We start from the raw sequence: 19774 nt of genomic DNA on the forward strand, positions 1-19774 counted from the left end.
TATGCTGGCAAAAAAATAAATAAACACAGGTGAATTTATCAGAATTGAAGCCTCACAAATTAGCTGACATATGTATGGGCAACTAATTTACAACAAAGGAACCAAGAATATACAATGGAAAAAGAAAAGTCTCTTCAATAGATGGTCAAGAAAATTGAATGGCCACATGCAAAAGACTGAAATTAGATCACTGTCTTACACCGTACACATAAATTAACTCAAAATGGATTAAAAACTTGAATGTAAAATGTAAAACAATAAAAATAGAAGAAAACATAAGTACTAAGCCTCTGGACATTGGTCTTAGTCTTTTTTGTGTGAATTTGAAGACATCATATGAATTTATGTGCATGTATGTGCATGTATGTGTTTGTGTGTATCAGAATACTACTCAGTTATAAAAAAAGATACTATATTGCCATTTTCTATAACATGGAGGGGATCTTCATGGTATTATGCTAAATGAAATAAGTCAGCTGGAAAAGGACAAAAAACATGATTTCACTCATGTGGAATATAAAACAAAAAGAAACAAACAAATAAAATAAAACTTGTAGATGCAAACAACAAACTGGTAGTTACCAGAAAAAAAGGATTAAGGGGAAGGGGGATATAGGTAAAGGGGGTCAAATATATGGTGAAGGATAGAAACTAGACTTTTGGTGGTAAGCATGCTATAGTGTATACAGATATCAATAATAATGTTGTAACATCTGAAACTTATGTAATGTTATTAACCAATGTTATCTCAATTAAAAATTTTTTAACTCAAGTAGCTGACTCTGAATACTAAAACATTTAAAATAAACTAAATTTTTTTTAGTGCCCACTATGCACAAATGGTAAACTACTTACAATCCCCATTTTTTTTAATTTAAGTGTTTTACATTTATTTATTTTTTGAATTTTGTTAGATTTTCAGGGATGACGTTGGTTAATAAATTATGTAGGTTTCAAGTGTACGTTCTGTAACACATCATCTGTATATTGCATTATATATTTATCACACTAAGTCAAACCTTCTGTCACCATATTTGACCCCTCTTTACCTTTTACTAACTCCCCTCGCTCTTCTACCCTCTGGTAACCACCATATTGTTGTTTGTGTCTCTGTGTTTTTGTTTGTTTGTCTTCTCTGTTCATTTATTGCTTTCAGTTTTATATCTCACATGAGTGAAATCATATGGTTCTTGACTTTTTTCTTCTGACTTATTTCACTTGGCATGACACTCTCAAGATCCATCCATGTTGTCACAAATGTATTTCATCTTTTCTTATGGCTGAGTAGTATTCCCCTGTATGTATGTACCACTGTATGTATGTATCTTATTCATCCAATCATCTATTGAAGGATAGTTCAGTTGCTTCCATATCTTGGCTACCATGAATAATACTACAATGAACACAGGGTTACATATATCTTTACAAATACATGTTTTCAAATTTGGGGTTAGATACCCAGAAGAGGGGTTGCTGGGTCATATGAAAATTCTATTCTTAATTTTTTGAGGAACCTCCATACTGTTTCCCATAGTGGCTGCACCAGTTTAAAAGGAACCCTCATTCAGTCAACAATGTAAGAATAGATTTAACATAGCACTGGGACATCTCTCTACAAGAGATGAGACTTTCTTTAAATGTTGTTAAGGAGGCCTTTACACTTACAATCCTCACTGTTGAAGAGACATGATATAAGCAATTAGTTATGTGCAAATTAAAATTAAAACACCCAAAATTACAGTGCTTTAAACAAGACAGAACTTGCTCTCACACAGAAGCCTGAAGGTAAAGGGATAGGGCTGGTGTGGTAGCTCTGCTCCATAAAGTACTCAGCGATCCCGGCTCCTTCCACTTTCTCATTTCACCACCTTATCTGCATACTCCAATATGACAGCTTGAGTTACAATCATAACATCCACATTTCAAGCAGCAGGATAGAGGCAAAGGGTACACACAGGCTAACTTTTAGGAACGTTTGAGAAACTGCCCAATAAAAAGTTTCACTTACATCTCAGTAACCTTAATCACATATCAGGGGATAATTACATCTCTAAGAGAGGCTAGGAAATATAGCTCCTATTGCTGTTGGTCAGGAATCCAGCAGGATTCTGTTATTAGAAGACAGAAAAACTCATATTGGGGGCAACCATTTCCCCATCACTGTACCCTCCTGTTTCTTTCCCAAATTTCATACTTCTGAAGGTTATATCACTTGTTTTCCCAGCCATACCATAGGCAATAGCATGAAGCAGTTGTTAAATGCATGGGCACAGTACTTAAACTGCTTAGATTTCAATCTAGTCTCCAATGTGTCCACATCTGAGAAATGGAGATAAGAGTAAGATCTAGTCTTTGGAGTCACTGTGAGGTTTTACTAGTTCATACATATAAAGCTTTTAAGCACAGCGCCTAGCACATTGAAAGATAAGCTCAATAAAATTACTATTATTATATAAATGCAGTCAAGAAGAAATGGGGGTAACCTAACTAATCAGTGTCATGGAAGGCATTTGGAAAAACAAAGAGCTTACCACTACAGATTTCATAGAAATCCCAGGCCACCTCAGTCTCATTCATAAAGAAAATGAAGAAAAAATAACTAGTATACAGTTCTATTTTATCCAAAAACTGCTCCTGATTCATTACCACATTAACAAGAAAACCTAAACACACAGATCACTCCAGAAACTTTCCTCAGACAATGCCTGGGAAAAACTGATATTTCACTGTACCAGAAATAAATAGAATACAGATAAGTAGGAAAAGTAGCTAGGACAAGTATATTTGTTAAAGTCTTTCAGTACCAAAGATAAGATCAAAATGTCATATTCCTCTCCACTAATCCTATGGGCAAAGTGGCAGGATTCACACTTGCAAAACCTCATACACCTGGAAATACTATGAGAATATATCAAACCACAAACCAGTCAGTGAAAATAATGTGAATGTGGAATTTATCTGGTTTATTCTTTCTAACATATATTCTAAGTTATATTAAGCCTTTACTGACAAAAGTGACATTGTTGGTACACACACACATACATATTAGGAGTGAAAAAGTTACCAGATTACAGTGTCGATGTACTTTTCCTGGGATATCACCTCTTTTTCATATTTTTCAGGATTCTAATGTTAAATTTAAGCTCCTATTGGCAAGCTGTTGTTTTTTTTTTTTTTCTTCTATCTTTCATCTGGCACAGAATGATTATCTTACTTCAACTGCCACAGTCCAAGCTTGTGAAATATGGAGGGGAAGAAAAATGAATAAGCTGTTCTGCTTCCATTTCCTAACATCACTTGTGTGGGGCAGGAAGTCCCAGGCATAGGCCGCAGGGAAGTATCACAAAGACAAAACAATTCGGTTAGGACTTATTTTGCAGTATGTTATTTTATTTTATCTCTCAAAGGTTGTCAAGTCATGGTATTGTAATAATTGACATAGAATTCTTGTCAAATTGGAAAAAAATTAGAACACAATGGGCTAGTTCAGAATTAGATCAGTGTGACTCAGAGGCAGTTCTATCACTCCATTATTCAAATGATGTGACCATCTGAACATCGTTTCCTTCCTTGGTAGCAGAGTAAGATGAATATATACCTGTTAACATCCTTGATATGAGATATGGCATCTCTTCTAGCCAAACATAACTTCACCAAAGCCTACTCCTTCCACATACTTTAGAATAGGAAGGATAATATTTTTAGAGAAGTTGAGAATTTCTAGAATTTGTCACTAAAAGTGAGTTACATGCAGCAAAAATAATCCCTAGGAAAAGCTTCAAACATCAGTTCTTCCCAATGATTTTCATCTTTACTCCTGAATCTCAGGCAAAAGCAACTGGGATTCCACAACATGACTATGGCATTACTGAACAAATGAGGTGCCAATGAAGAACAATTTAGAACAAATGAAAAATATAGTTAGTTATAAAAATCTGTGTGATTCAGTCTAGGGGAAAAAAGGAAGAAATGTGCATATTAGTTTAATGAGATGTAGATAAAATATTTTAAATGGGCCCAAAGTGTTCAGGTTGAATTATCTTGAATAATAAAGGATTAAATTTCCCAGAAAATCTTTGTCCCAAAGTAGAATAATTTTCTAGTTCACACTTCTGATGCTTTACAAAATAAAACCAAAAGGGCATTTATCTACTTTTTTCCCCTTAGAATAAAATAGTATTGCAAAATAAAAACTGAGCCTTAGCAGGATTGAGTTCGGAAATTTTAATGGCAAACCTAAAAGCTTACTGAAAGAAGGAAAATTGGAAAATTGTGTTCCTTATAACAGAGCTCCAGTGCTAGAGAAGAAAGAATAAAGCTATTTTCTGTGAGCTGTAGGAATACATTTCTGTAAGATGTCCTACTCCCACATAATAACTGTTGATCCATATTTTTAACAACACCCATGGTGTCTGATGATACAAATGAGGGAGTTTGAACTGTATTCCCATGAAACAGATTCCACTTTTTGAGAAATGCTGACTAAAATAACTTTATTGTCCTCTTGATACAGAAGAAAATCAGATGGAACCATTCTAAGCTTTCTTGAAATCTACTCAAGTTCAGTTTATCTTCTTAATTTAAATCTATTTGTTTTTATTTACAAATTTAAATATACAGTCACCTCATTTCATATTCCATGAATTGGAGTAGATTGCCCACTCTCAATAAGAAGGTTCTTATAGGCTTAATTCTGGAGCTCTATTTCAATAGTTTCCAATATCTAATAAGCATTATGCTCACATCCACAGAAGGTAGTAAATTTAGCACTAAGCTATAGCTAAAGAATGCCTCTGCATTATTTATGTGACTCTTTATGAGAGGTCCTTTGATAGTAGGTGGCTTCTCTGAAGGTCTTGTATGACCCACACAGTCGATATATAAGTCAACAGAAATGTGGAGCGAAAGGACAAAGGTTGGGTTTTAAATGGCAGAACTCAAAAGAGTTCTAGTGCATACCTAGCTTTACCAAAGATGTACTGCAGTAAAAAGTGTAAGGATCACTGCTTTCAGGGGGGGAAAGGGTTCCTAGTAAGTTTATTTCCTTGTACTTCAAGTGCTAGTGGAATTAAAGAAATGAGCCTTTCTGTGAAAAAAGGAGTAGGGACTTGGGGGGGGGGGGGAATGGGGATGGAATGGGGACATCTGCAATAGTGTCAACAATGAAAATAAAAAATAAACAAACAAATAAATAAGCCTTTATGTCATCAGCTACTGATGACCAAACAGAACTGAGACTATGAGAGCTAATGCCCCTGAAAACATCCCAACTGATCAGATAATAAGCTGGAATCAAAAGTAACAATGGTTCCATATTTCTTTGGGACCTGTCAACTGTGGCAGTCTCCCGTCGTAGCCATGGAAGAGCATATTCTTGTTTATTGGCAAAGCTGTCACCATTTAATTGGTATCAGATTCTGACTTGCACAAGTAACATTCTTCAAAAAAAAAAAAAAAGTAACAATGGTAGCCCTGGCTGCTGTGGCTCAGTGGATTGAGCATCGGCCAGTGAGCCCAGTGTTGCTGGTTTGATTCCCAATCAGGGCACATTACCAGGTTGCACATCAGGTCCCCAGGTGGGGGCATGAGTGAGAGGCAACCACACAGTGATGTTTCTCTCCCTCTCCTCCTTTCCCCTCTCTCTAAGAATAAAATAAACAATCAATTAAATTTTTTTAAAAAAGTAACAATGGCCCAATATAACAATTTCCTCCAGGAAGTTTTGTTGTTGTATTGTTAGATTTACAGCTGCATTTGGGGTGTTAAGATTTCTTGCTGTACTTTTGTGGTAATTGCAGTTTGATATACATGCTATTTATCATCAACATTTTATATATTCTGTGTTCTAGTTTTAGGCTGATGGGGTTTGAATGCACTTCAGGGCACTGTACATTTCTTTCTCCCCATTTTAAGAAACTGTACATAGGCCAGACAATAATATCAATAACTCAGAAACCTGAAGATTACAAAATTCAGTACTGATGACTCTGAAAGGGCATGGAAATTTCATATTCTGTTTGCTGACTGAGTAGGATGATGGAGTTGAAGAACACTGAAGCTAAAATATGGGACCATCAGCTCTAATTCCAACTATAAACAGTATTTTTTAAGATACCCTCTTTGAGCCTCAGTTGCCTTTTTTGGAAAATGAGAGGCCATACTAGGTCATACATGGTACTTGGTTTCTTCGGTCACATCAGTTACAATCGATTGATAATCACTGGCTGAAGTACTGTGTTAATAATAATTCTGAGGCTGATTCAGGACAAAAGTAGAGTATCATGGGTGATTTGCCAAGTCTTCCATAAGCACAAATGGAAGAGTAGCTATATGTATGCCAAGTATCACTCAGCTATAAAAAAGAAGGAAATCTTACCTTTTGTGACAGTACGAATGAACCTGGAGAGTATTATGCTAAGTGAAGTGAGTCAGAGAAATGTACATGTTGTACCACATGATTTTATTTACATGTAAAATCTAAAAATAAAATAAGTGAATAAACAAAACAGAAATAAACTCATAGAGACAGAACTGATGGTTGCCCGATGAGAGGGGTGTTAAAGGATGGGTGAAAATAGTAAAAGGGACTAAGAAGTACAAATTGGCAGCTACAAAAATAGTCACAGGATGTAAAATACAGCATAGGAGATATAGTCAATAATATTGTAATACCTATGTTTGGTGCCTTGTGAGTACTAGACTTATCAGGGGGATCACTTTGTAAAGTATATAAATGTGCAATCACTACGTTGTACACCTGAATATTGTAAGTCAACTATAATATTATAATATACATTGAAAAAAAGAAATGGGAAAGGTTTTATAGCTAGAACATCAGGGTTCAGATGCTACCTCTTCCACTCATTAGCTCTACAGCTTTAGACAATTTTTTCACCTGTCTGAATGTCAGTATCTCAATCTGAAAAATATTGGCATAATTATTCTTGGAATTAGGTGCCATACAGAAGTGACTCACATGCCTCTAGCATGCCAGAACTCAGACTCTGCCCTGAGATTCTGTTTTCATCAGTCTGGAGTGCGGCCTAGATGGAAAAAATAAAAGCTGCCCAAGATATTCTACAAAGTAGCTGGTGTGACAGCCACTGAATTATGGTATTAGAGAGAACTCCCTAAACTTTCATTCAGTGCAACATTTAGCAATGTGTCTAAAAATACCATTGAACATATCCTATTATGCAAGTTGCATGCTCTGAAAGAATGCTAGTACAGTATTCCCTCACTTACCGTGGGTATTACGTTCCAGACTACCCCACAAAGTAGGAACCTTACATTTATTCTATACTCTTAAACCTATGTAACTTTAACAACATACATATACAGTACCACAAAATCCTGCGATATAGCAAAAGATCCGCAATAAATAATTAAATATATTTTTTACAATCCCGCAATACAGTGAGGCTGCAATAAGTGAAACATGATATAGCGAGGGACTACTGTAATTCAAAAGCTTAATCTGGCATTTACCTGCAATACAAATCATCTTTATCATCAACAACTGAGAACTGTTCTCAGAGCTGAGAAATAGGACATATACATTAAATGACTAAAGTCAATTAATATGTGCCAAGTATAAAAAAGATTTAGATGATGGGATAAACTGTGTACTGCTTTAGGTCAGGTACCATAATTTTTAAAAGTATTTCCAGTATCAAGTACTCATGGAACATAATAAATATTTTGTTAAATGAATGAATAAGATAAATCAATTCTATAAGAATTTATCAACAGTACCCTTGTCAAAAATCGGAATGCAGGGAAAGACATTTTTATTGGAAAAAAGAGTCTCAGTCAGCTACCCACAACAAAATTACTATAATGAGCTTATAATGAAGAAAACTGAACTTAGCTTTGAAGGGTAAATTAAGCAGCTCTTGACATTTCCAGTTAAATCTTTTGACTAGCAGCCCACCCTAGCCCCATTCTTGGCCAGAGTCCTCTCTATCCTCTAATCTTGTTACAGATACAATCAACAGGACACTAGACTTTCTAAGCAAATTTCACCATTATTAGAAGAATTATAAGAATCTTGCTTTCTGGGCATTGTATACCTGCTTAAAAGCTAATGAATGAACAGTATAAATCAAAGAAGAGAAAGGATATGAATCTACCCAACTTGATTAACCAATGGACCTAGGAGATGAATGGACTAACTGCCTGCATGCCATTTCACATTCTCCAGAATAACCCTACATGGTTGCTGCAGAATTTAGATTAAGGAAAACTTATTGCTGAGTTTATTATTTTTTAACATCCTTTTTCTGAGCACCCAACAACGAAAGTGGTACCTTCTAACTTGCAAGGATAAATGCTGCAAATATTTAGGCTGAGTTACCCATTTGTATGTTTGGAGCTTGAATTGTTCACTTACATTTTTATTTTTTAGAGGAGAATACTAATAAAATCTCATTGTTATAGGTTTATATGTTTTCAAGGTGGTAGTAAGCCAAAAGACCTTTTCAGGAATACACAATACATTTATTCTACAACCTAATTAATATTAGGAGTAAATTTTTAATTTTTGGAGTAAACTCCATACTGTTTTCACAGAGCCTGCACCAATTTACAATTCAACTATGTTACTTAAGAAACAAAACACTACATCTAGGGAATGCAATTGCATACAAGTACAAGAAACATATTAATGAGTGAAAATCTTACCAAATTAGGTTAGGAATAAGTCAGTTTCACTTCACAACTGTACTCCAATATTAAGAACAATAGGTAGGTCCCTTTTCATTGCTGGTTGTATCATAAATTAAATGTTTAAATTAGGGTGACAATGTGAGATTTCTATGAGACCTCTGTCAGTAACAACCTATGTCAATAACAACATAAGGTATTAATTTCTTATTTGAAAAGGAATGAATATCACCCTCTACCTATATGCAAATGATTATGCAAACCCATGCAAATTCTAAACCCATAAATTTACCAATTTAACTAAATTATAAATTAAAACCCAGTTATTCTCCAAATGATAACTTAAGACTAACATTGATTTATTTATTCCTGCTTCCTCATTATCAATAACAAACACCAGCTTGCCAAAAATCACCAAAATGGAGCATAGCACTAGGGTGTGAAAAGAAAACAGAACTTCTACATGTATTTATTTTTATCAAAAAATAGAAAGAGTGCCACTGGACACTACAGGACACCTACCACATTAGGCCACACTACCAAGTCAGGGAGTCATAGCAGCTCTACCTAATACATAGAAACAAACACAGGGAGGCTATAAAATGAGGAGACAAAGAAGCATGGCCCAAATGAAAGAACAGATCAAAACTCCAGAAAAAGAATTAAACAAAAAGGAGATAAGCTATCAGATGCAGAGGTCAAAACACTGGTTATAAGGATGCTCAAGGAACTTAGTGAGGACCTCAATAGCACACAAAAGATCTAGTCAGAAACAAAGGATACACTATTTGAAATAAAAAACAGTTTACAGGGAAAGAATAGGAGAGTGGATGAAATCAAGAATCAAGTCAATGATTTGGAACATAGGGAGGCAAAAATGAACCAATCAAAACAAGAAGAACAATAAATCAAAAAAAAAAAAATGAGGACAGTATAAGCAGCCTTTGGGAAAACTTCAAGCACTCCAACATTCACATCATAGGGATACCAGAAGGAAGAGAGAGAAATCTTTTTGAAAAAATAATGAAACAAAATTTCCCTAATTTGGTGGAAGAAAAAGACATGGAAGTCCAGGAACTACAGAGTCCTAACCAAGATGGATGCAAAGAGGCCCACTCCAAGACACATTATAATTAAAATGTCAAAGGTTAAAGATAGAGAATCTTAAAAGCAGCAAGAGAAAAGAAGTGAGTTACCTACAGGGGAGTACCCATAAGACTGTCAACTGATTTCTCAAAAGAAACTTTTCAGTCAAGAAGGGATTGGCAAGAAATATTCAAAGTCATGGAAAACAGGGCCCTACAGCCAAGATTGCTCCACTCAGCAAAGCTATCACTTAGAATTGAAGGGCAGATAAAGAGCTTCCCAGACAAGAAAAAACTAAAGGAGCTCATCCTCACCAAACTATTATTATATGAAATGTTAAAGGGACTTTTTTAAGAAAAAGAAGATCAAAACTATGAACAGTAAAGTGGCAATAAATACATATCTATCAACAATTGAATGTAATAAACAAACTAAGCAAACAAGAAGAACCAAGACAGAATCATGGATATAGAGAGCATTTTGATAGTTGTTAGATGGGAGAGGGGTGTGTGGTAATGGGTGAAGAAGTAAGGCGATTAAGAAGTACAAATAGAATGGCCATGGGGATGTAAAGCACAGTATAGGCAATGAAGTAGCCTAAGAACCTATACACATGACCCATGGACATGAACAATTGTGTGGGGACTGCCTGAGAGAGTTGGGGTGATGCTGGGTGGAGGGGAGTGAAAGTAAAATTTGGGACAACTGTAATACCATAATCAATAAAATATAATTAAAAATTAAAATATATAAATTAAAAATAGAAATAAATTAACCTTTCTGATATTTAACAGATTACAATGGTCCTTTTCCTTTTTTCTGTCATCTGTAAACAAGAAAGGGAGATTATATAAAATATGCAGAAGGAAGTGGAAGCAGTTGATGGTGAAGCCCTCGCTCATCTCCTGGCTTTTGACATATTGCAAAGTAACATAGTGCATTTAACCACAGGAAGTAAATTTACTGATCATATTACCTAGTTTTATTTAAACTAACCTTACAAAATAAAAAAATGGAAAAAAATCTTTCAAAGAAACACTGAATTGACAATTATACTAATAATATAGGCACAAAGAAATGATAGAGCTGTCACCTCAGCTTCTATAGTGAGTTCTTCCTCACCTATAATATAATCACACCTGACAAAAAGTCAGACAAAAAAATTTTAATATTACTAAAATATTGATTTTAATCCACCATCAGTTGAACCTTGAAAGGTATGTAAAATTTCTATTGTCATCTGATAAACAGAGGCCAGGGATGGTGCTCAAATCTTATAATGCACAGAAGAGCCCTCACAATAAAAAATTATCCAACACTAAATGTCAGTGATGCTTAGGTTGAGAAACCCTGTACTAATAAAAAATATATACTCCTCTGTCTTATTAAGAGCAATCTATGACTATCATATGTTAATTAGGTATGCTTTTTGGGGCTAACAAAACCTGAAAAAAGTGGTAGTTTATTTTCCTGAAATTGAATTCATAAGGATGAACAGCATCAAGAGCTCATTGCTTCAAGGTCACAAGATGGCTGCTGGAGGTATTGGCTTTACTGCTACAGCCAAAGAAGAAAGTAGAAATGGAAGAAAATGCATTAGCACCAGCCACAACTGTGCCTTTTATCAAGAAAGAAAAAGCTAACATCTCAGTGGGCCAATCTACCTTTAAGGGACTCTGTAGACAATTTAAAAAGTGGCATTTGTTTCTTTAATTGACCCAGTAATCACACATTCCACTTTACATTGTGCTATGGTTAAATATTAAGTTAGGGAGTACAGTAGTCCCTCTCTATATTGTGGTTCACTTTTCACAGTCTCACTGTATCACAGGATTTTGTTTAAATATTATATTTAATTATTTATCGCAGAATTTTCACTATATCGCGGGATTTTGTGGTACTGTAAACATATGTTGTTAAAGTTACATAGGTTTATGTTTAAGAACATAAGTTGTGTTTATAAAAGTGTAGAAAAGTTTAATAAGGGACTGGGAACAGTTTATAAGTGTGTGGGAAGGGTTTATAAAGCCTTAAAATATATATAAACACTAAAATAAATGTAAGGTTCCTACTTCACGGATTTTCACCTATTGTGGGTGGGGTATTCCCTCGATAAGTGAGGGAATACTGTATACAAAATAAACTGGCAAGCCAAGTACCTCCTCTTTCATTATAGAGTGAGAGACAAACTAAAAAGCTATCAGTGGAGACTAACATAGTGAAAACTCTTGGAACCCCTCTTCAAGGAAAACTTGGGAAAGCAGTTTAATTACAGAGAACAACCTCGGTTGTTGGCAGCAAAAGCCACTCTTGACTAAACAGCTAGGGCCCTTCAGTGATATTACAGCCTTGATAAAGGAAATTTAATAAATGTCAAAGCTCAGAGATGTATGTAGAGCCCATAGGTATGATGCCTTCTGAATTTCTACAAATCCATCCCAGCTAGTAGTATAAATTCAAGACTCTGACTTACAGTTAAAATGAAAGAGGCATGTTTGCAATCCTGTGCACAGAAAATAGACTCCTCTTCCTCTAGAGAAGCACATATCCTAACCAGTCTAACATACTTTACTTTAGATATCTATTCAGTACATTAACAGTATGGACCTTGCTGAACTTTACATAAGCCCAGTAGATGTAACATATTCAGATTTTTAAATGGCTCTAAATAGACACAACCTCTGAGATTTCTGGTGAAAGTGTGTGTATAGTAGCAAGTATGGAGAGGAAAGAAGATATCTATTAAGGAGATAATGAGAAACCAGCAAGACAAAAATTCAACAAAATAGGTAAGCAAAAATTCATCAAAATAGGTAAGAGTTGGGACTAGCTGAAGCCTCCCAGCTCTTTCTCATTAAGCACATCTAGACATAAATGTTATGGTTAAAGTAATTTTATATTATATAAACTTTAACTTCTCATCTTAATACTTTCCAGATAAAACTTTGATCAGACATTCAACAAGTGATTAAAGTATAGGTTATGGAATATTACAGATAAACTATTTTCAAACTTTTGAGGGTTGCTGAAATCTGAGGTTCAAATTTTGGGTTCAAACAATTTTCTTTCCACAAGAAAAGGGTTTATGGTGTACTGTGCAGATATTGCAGGTTTGGTCCAGACCGCAGCAAGAAATCCAGTATCTCTATAAAGTAGCCATAATCTTTTTGCTGGGGGTGGGTCTTGCCTTCAGTTTGTAAAAAACACAACATCTGTGAAGTGCAATATAGTGCACAATAAAACAATGCATCTCTATTTCATAGATCATTCTATGTTCTTTAAAATGTATTTAACTACCTCCATAATAAGTTGGATAAAAGAGCAATTAATTTGGGGGATTTGGGGCTATGAATAAGGAAGTGAGCAATTATAAGGTGCACATCAGATAATGGGCACCTGATGCATTTCTGTTGGCATTTATCATATTCTCATTCATTTCCCCACAATGACAAATGTGGTTTCTTTGCTCTATTTATGCTCCTAATTATGCATCAACTATTTAAAAGGGACCTAAAAGTGTATGTCTAGGGCTTCTATATATAAGATTAGATATTTTGTGAGAAACATTCACTACATAAACAAATACATAAGATATTTTCAAATATGTTTAAAACTGCAGTAAAATACAATATTATTATAAATTCACTGTTAGCATAATTCCATTCTAGTATTTTTAACAATCATTTAAATGCCACTTTTATAATTAAAAAGAGCACAAAGTAGGAATCAGAATACCTGTGTTTTAGTTCCAGTTGGACGAGTCACTTAAAACCTCTAAGCCTCAGTTTCTTCCTCTGAAAAATGCAGATATTACCTGCCTGCCTAATTCACAGGGCAGATATTGATAATTACATGTTATGATCCTCATGAAAGTGTTTAAAAATTAAAAGGCATTGTACAAAGATATTATTAATATGAGTAAATACAAATAAGAATATAGCTGTGGGGGGAAAGTGTTAGGAATAAAGAACTGAAAATATGTTAGAAATCATCAACGTGAACATGATGAACAGCAACATGTTCCTTTTCCCAAAGGCAGAGCAGGTAAAAAGTTCACATTTTTAAAATTTATTTATATTTAGAGAGAGGGGAAGAAAGAGATGAAAAGAGGGAGAGTAAGCATCGATCGGATGCCTTTCACAAACCCCCTACCAGGAACCTGGCCCACAATGTAGGCATGTGCCCTCACCAGGAATTGAACCTGCAACCTTCTGGTTTGAAGGACAATTCCCAACCCATTGAACCACACCTGTCAGAGCACAGGTTCACATTTTAAAGACTCTCAGTCACTTTTTTTAAAAACAGGGTCAATATGTAATAGATACAAATTTAATACAAGCCATTTGATCAAAATAAGAATTCCAGGACTTTTAGAAAATAGTGGAGCATAAAATTAATCTGCAGAGCAAATGGAACACTATAATAACAGAGGCAATGTGCCTATTATCAAATGAACCAAATTTCCATACAAGACAATATTCTTTTGTATTGCCCTGAAGAGACCAAGTATTAGGAATCTGAGAGGCCTTAAGAACCAATTTCTAGATTATATTTGTACACAAAATGGAATAAAGTCTCAAGTCTAAGAACACATAAGGTATAATGTAAGTAATAAGAAATTTTTCAATCTACTTAGAAAATCTGAAAAGAAAGAACATACTGCAACCTCTGAAATAGGAATGAAAAAGAAAGTCAAGTAGAATCTTTTCACAAAAGATAATTTAATGAATAAAAGAATATGCCTAGGGGTTAACTTTAATCTGAGAGACTAGGCTGCAAAGGTAGCCCTTTTGATGAGCTGTTGAAGTAAATTCAACAGATATTCATCAAGTTAGTATCTAAAATACTGTACATTATGGGTTGAAGGAATATATATTATAATCTCTGCCATGTTCATAAAATAGTAAAAGACCAATTTTTTTATAACTAAGGTGAAGTTTGATGTACATAAGTCTCTATATAAATGGTATATATGTTATAACCACAAATGTTTCAACATTTGCTAATGAGCACCAAGGGCAATCAGGAATATGAAGATAGTTTGGATTTTTTTTTTAAGGACTATGGGTAATGAAGGCCAGAACTGATCTTAGAGAATTGATATGATTTGAGTAGGTGGCAAAGCAACTACTGTAACAAGAGCCAATTACGTATTTTCAATTTTAAAGGGAAATCTTTGAAGCGTTGCTTCTAGGTTCGCCTTTCTATTTTCCCTCTTCACTTTATTTAGAAACTCACATGAGTTAGCAGAAGTCACTAAGAAGAATTATACTAAAAACTAAACTCCTAAAACCTCAGTGTTTTGGGATACCAAATAAAACTATTGCCACAGTTCTAATGGGTGTCTCTTCTCTGCTTGAATACCTCCCAGAGCTCATAATTTCATGAAGCAATTAATTCCCCTCTGTTTCAGAATGTTATGGAGATGAATTAAAAGTCTGTAAATTGTTTTAAGTATACAGACAAGTATTTTTATTTCCTCTCCATAAAAACATTGAATATTCAAGGGGAAATGTCTGCATAATAATAACACTTCAATATAATTTTTAGATTTCAAAGCTAGACAATCTGTAAGGAGACTAAAGCCCAAACTTGCCTAGGGTCACAAAGCAATTTAGAGTCAAAGTCTGGTCTAGAAAGTCAATCTTCTTATGATCTTTCCAGTATGCATTAACTTTCCCTCTACTCCAGAGGACTCTATTTTGTGCTTTATCAAGAACTAGATGCTTTGTTTCAGTCTTCTGAAAACAAAAAAGAAGTTTAATAATTTCTTGAGATTTGTTTCCCTTTATGTACTATAATTCTTTCCAGTAAAGCAAGGTCAACAGCTACTTTATGTAGCTCTAAAAATTGTGTGAGGTTAATTGGAAGATCTAAAACAAAGCTTTAGCTAAAAATACAACCCCCTCCACAAACCAGTCTTTCATACAAAATCAGTACATTTTAACTTCTGTTATTGTGCAAATTACATGCAAAACACACATATGGAAATTCTACAGATTTACCATTTCTATGTAAACCCTTTCAATGGAGAAACTGCAAACACTGGATGCTTTGTAGAATTGAAAATGTTAACTCAGAAAAAGCATCTTCAACCCTTCATGACATGTGAAGCCCTCTCTATCATTGTCCTACTGCCTTGTTTTCTTTTTTTCCTTTCTGGTGGAATCAGTTAGAACAATATTGCTATTCACCTGTTAGCTTATCCATCATATTCACATGTTCACTGGAAGCTGTTTGGTGACTACTTTTATACTTAAAATTATTACATTAGTTTACTTAAAATCAACCATGTTCAATGGGGGGAGAATAGTCATCAAAAAGCCTTTGTCCACAGAAGCTGCTCCACTACCAGTTCATCAGAAGTCAATATTAGTTTCTTTTATACCAACTTTTCAGTTCGTTTAAACTAAATATACTTAAAGAATTGGAGTTTTTGTCAGCTATCCAACTCCCTGAAGTTTTACAGGATGTTTTGTCTAGGTAATTCTTAAAATGTCTACTGAAAACTGCGATAGCTTCCATAATCAGAGAATCCCTGCCAATACAGAACCCAAAGTACTGAATCCTGTTAGTCACAGTGCACATATGGCACACTGAAGAAAAGTTTTAATGAAATTGCATTTATCTTATCAATTCTGCTATCAACTTATTTTTATTGATTTACGCTATTAATGTTTTTAAAGATTTAAAGCAATGTATGGTACATACACATTTAAAATAAGAATTAAAACAAGAATGAACTAAAAGCCAACTAATAAAGGTATGTGATAGAAATTATATCAGAAAACCTTAGCTTGTAAGAATTACACCAACTAAGCTCAACACAGTCACGAGCTTCCTGGCAACATAGCTCTCATCACCTGCTATATATATATTTACGTGTAAATGCATCCATAAGGAGATACCACACTGTAATGGCAAAGCATGAACTTTTCACATAAGTCTCGAAATTGTATTTCCTACAAAGTCTTATTACATTTTTAATACATTTTAACTTCTCTTAATTTAAAATAAGTTTAACTTTTCTTAATTTGTCCTTAATTTTTTGATATACTAAATGACTTATTTAAATAATACAGAAGCATAATGTTCTCATTTATTTCTTCACTTATTTATTCAACAGGAAAATGAATAAACATAATTTGTTCAGGACCTACCCCATTTTTATATGCATTATGCTCTTTAATCCTCACAACCATCCCACAAAGAAACTATTACCATGCCCATTTTATGGGAGAGGAAACTAAAGCTCAGAGAGATTAGGTCATACTGATCAACAGCAGAGTTGGGATTTAAACTTATTTGCCTAATTGAAAAATAATATTCTCTCAGAATGTGGTCTCATAACAAGTACTAACTGGGAATTTATTTGGCACCAAAAAACAACTTAAAAGATAGTACAGAATGAGAATAAAAACTAGAATATAGTTCTTGAATTTTAAGGAGTTTTTACACCATTTAACCTCACTACCCTAACTAGAGTTATATCTTGGAATTCAATGATCAGTTAACAATAAATTCAAATATATAATCAGCCAGTAGATGTGTACTGAGTTCTACTAAATGACAGCAGAATACAAAGCATTGAATATTGAATAAAGCAAAAATAAACCACTTCTAAAAGCAAACAATGATGATCACTAAAATCCAAGGTGTAGACAACACAGAGGTAAAAACAATCTGTAGGGTTTAACATTTTCCTCCAGAGTCCTGGAGAATGTCTGTTCGGCTTAATATCAGACCAGCTGTTTAAGTCAGGATTAATGTTCTAATACTAAGACCCACTAACTGATTCTTTACTCTTTGTACCATTAAATTCTACAGAATTAAGATAAATCTACACTTCTATAAAAGACATTGCTGTTTTGCTCCGAGTCATTATTTATATTCCCCTACTACCAGAAGCATACAGTGGGTTATAAGGACACATAAAATACAAATTAGCATAAATTATAACTTGGTTGAAAGAAAAAAGTGAATACAAAATGAGTCATACGTCATTGTGGTAAGCCATATAGATATTTGGCTCTTTTCTTTTCAGTAGTGAACTTGAAATAGAATAATTTAACAGTTATAGGATTTACCATTTTCCAAAGGGTTTTTTCATTGCTTTCAGGAAATACAATTATCCTTGGTATTAAGATGTGTTGGTGATTTCTCCAAATCGTCTTTAAAAACACATGTGAGCTAATAAACAACTATCTTCATTTGTCTTTCAGACAATATGTACAACAATATTTTTATAGGTCTGATTTTTATTGTTATGGAAATAAAAGAAAAAACATTGAGTTACATGTTTATAATCTTCTGGATCCTCTAAGAGTACAGATTAATGTTTGTTTTAACAAATTCCCAGGCCCTCCTCCATTACACTGGCTCAGAGCACTGGGGGCACAGGAAAACCAAAACAGGCCCCTGAGGCTAGGTTCATCCTACTTATTAAAACTCTGAGCCAGAAGGAAAGAGAAGAACTACAATGAGCCTGTACAGCCTGGGTTAGATAAAGAACTTTCTGGGAATTTACAGTGGAATAAGAGACAGGTTGTAGTTGCTACATGTGGGAGAATTTGAAAATGAGAGAATGAGAAAACTATATTTAAGACTGCTTTACTGTGTTATGTGCAATAATTCTCCTTTGGCTATCTGATCAGACAAAGTAGTAAAGATGTAATTTCCTTTCAATTATTTTGGATGTTATTCTCTTGTTTCTTTGAACGTGAAATGTTAGCAAAATAAGGCCATGAGGTGGCTAGCTTTATGTAGCTTATATTCTAATGACCTCAGCATAGAATAATAGCATCCCAGGCCTCCTGTGGTTCCAACCATCTGCCCATTGTCTCACAGTGGACAAGAAGTGACTTCTCCATCTGTCCAAAATTTACTTATGCAAGAACAATACCTTTTAACTTTTTAAAACCCAAAAGTTTTCTTTTAGAAAGTACAGAAAACATAATAGGGAAATTTGAACACCATAAAGCAACCCCACAAAATATAATTTTGAGGTGTTTCAAAACTTTGTGAATACCAAGAACCTTTCAGTGATCATTCGCAGAGTAGTGATTTCTAGCCTTCTTCACAAATGTTCAAAAAGCTTCCATGATTACCTTTTTTAAATAATTTATTTATTTTTAGAGAGAGGGTAAGGGGGGAGAGAGAGAGGGAGAGAAACATCAATGTATGGTTTCCTCTCATGTGCCCCCAACTGGGGACCTGGCCCACAACCTAGGCATGTGCCCTGACTGGGAGTCGAACTGGTGATCCTTTAGTTTACAGGCTGGCACTTAATCCACTGAGCCACACCAGCCAGGGTTGCACTATTACTTTTTAATTATGAAGATTCATGTGTATGTACTTAGAAACACCAGTTTAAAGGAAAGAGGAATAATATATTGGACAATTCTCCAACTCCCCATCCATTCTTCTTTCCTCCTCACCCAATTCTTCTAAACAGTCTATGAGTGCAACTTGAGCATTCTGAGCTCCACATAGCACCACCACCAGGGCAAGACAGCATTATCCAAGAACACATTCACACAGCAGGTTTGGCAGCACGTGTGGTATCATAGTGCCTGGCGGGGACACACCCTGCACGCTCTCAAAAATAACTTGGGGAGTGCAGAAGGAGAGCAGAAATCTCACAGCCATGCAAGTAGAGTGTACTTGCAAAGGCAGACCTTTAATATCCATGTGCCTCCTAGGTGCACTGTGGGTAGGAAGGGGATATTTATATCATACACATCATGAAAATGATATCAACTGACCTGCTTATGTCTCCACATTGTTTTGAAGATTTAAGGATGGAATGCAGAAAAAAAGCACTCAGAAATTGCAATGTACAAATGAAGTACGTGGTATTGTCATAACTAACTTCCAAATTTTTAAAAATATACTTATAAATTGTGTGTAGTATTTACCCTGATTATGAATAACTAAATTGTCATGCATGTAGGGAAGGTACTTCTGAAAATATATAGCACCTTCTTTGGAGACTCTGAACTAAAGCATAGGGAGCTCTTACATT

General features: G+C 34.6%; 1 protein-coding gene and 1 non-coding gene across 2 annotated transcripts in view; one reads left to right on the forward strand and one right to left on the reverse strand.

Moving 5' to 3' along the window:
- The window catches only part of CTNNA3 (catenin alpha 3), a 1620658-nt gene that overhangs the window by 1355419 nt on the left and 245465 nt on the right, over positions 1-19774 (reverse strand). The gene's annotated exons all lie outside the window — the stretch shown is intronic.
- LOC150010162 (small nucleolar RNA SNORA24) lies at positions 5309-5439 on the forward strand. Its single transcript, XR_016511573.1, has one exon. It is a non-coding gene; the product is annotated as a small nucleolar RNA SNORA24 (small nucleolar RNA).

Source organism: Furipterus horrens, unplaced genomic scaffold (assembly GCF_987537825.1).
Source record: "Furipterus horrens unplaced genomic scaffold, mFurHor1.1.pri manual_scaffold_5, whole genome shotgun sequence".
In the NCBI taxonomy this organism is placed as follows: domain Eukaryota; kingdom Metazoa; phylum Chordata; class Mammalia; order Chiroptera; family Furipteridae; genus Furipterus; species Furipterus horrens.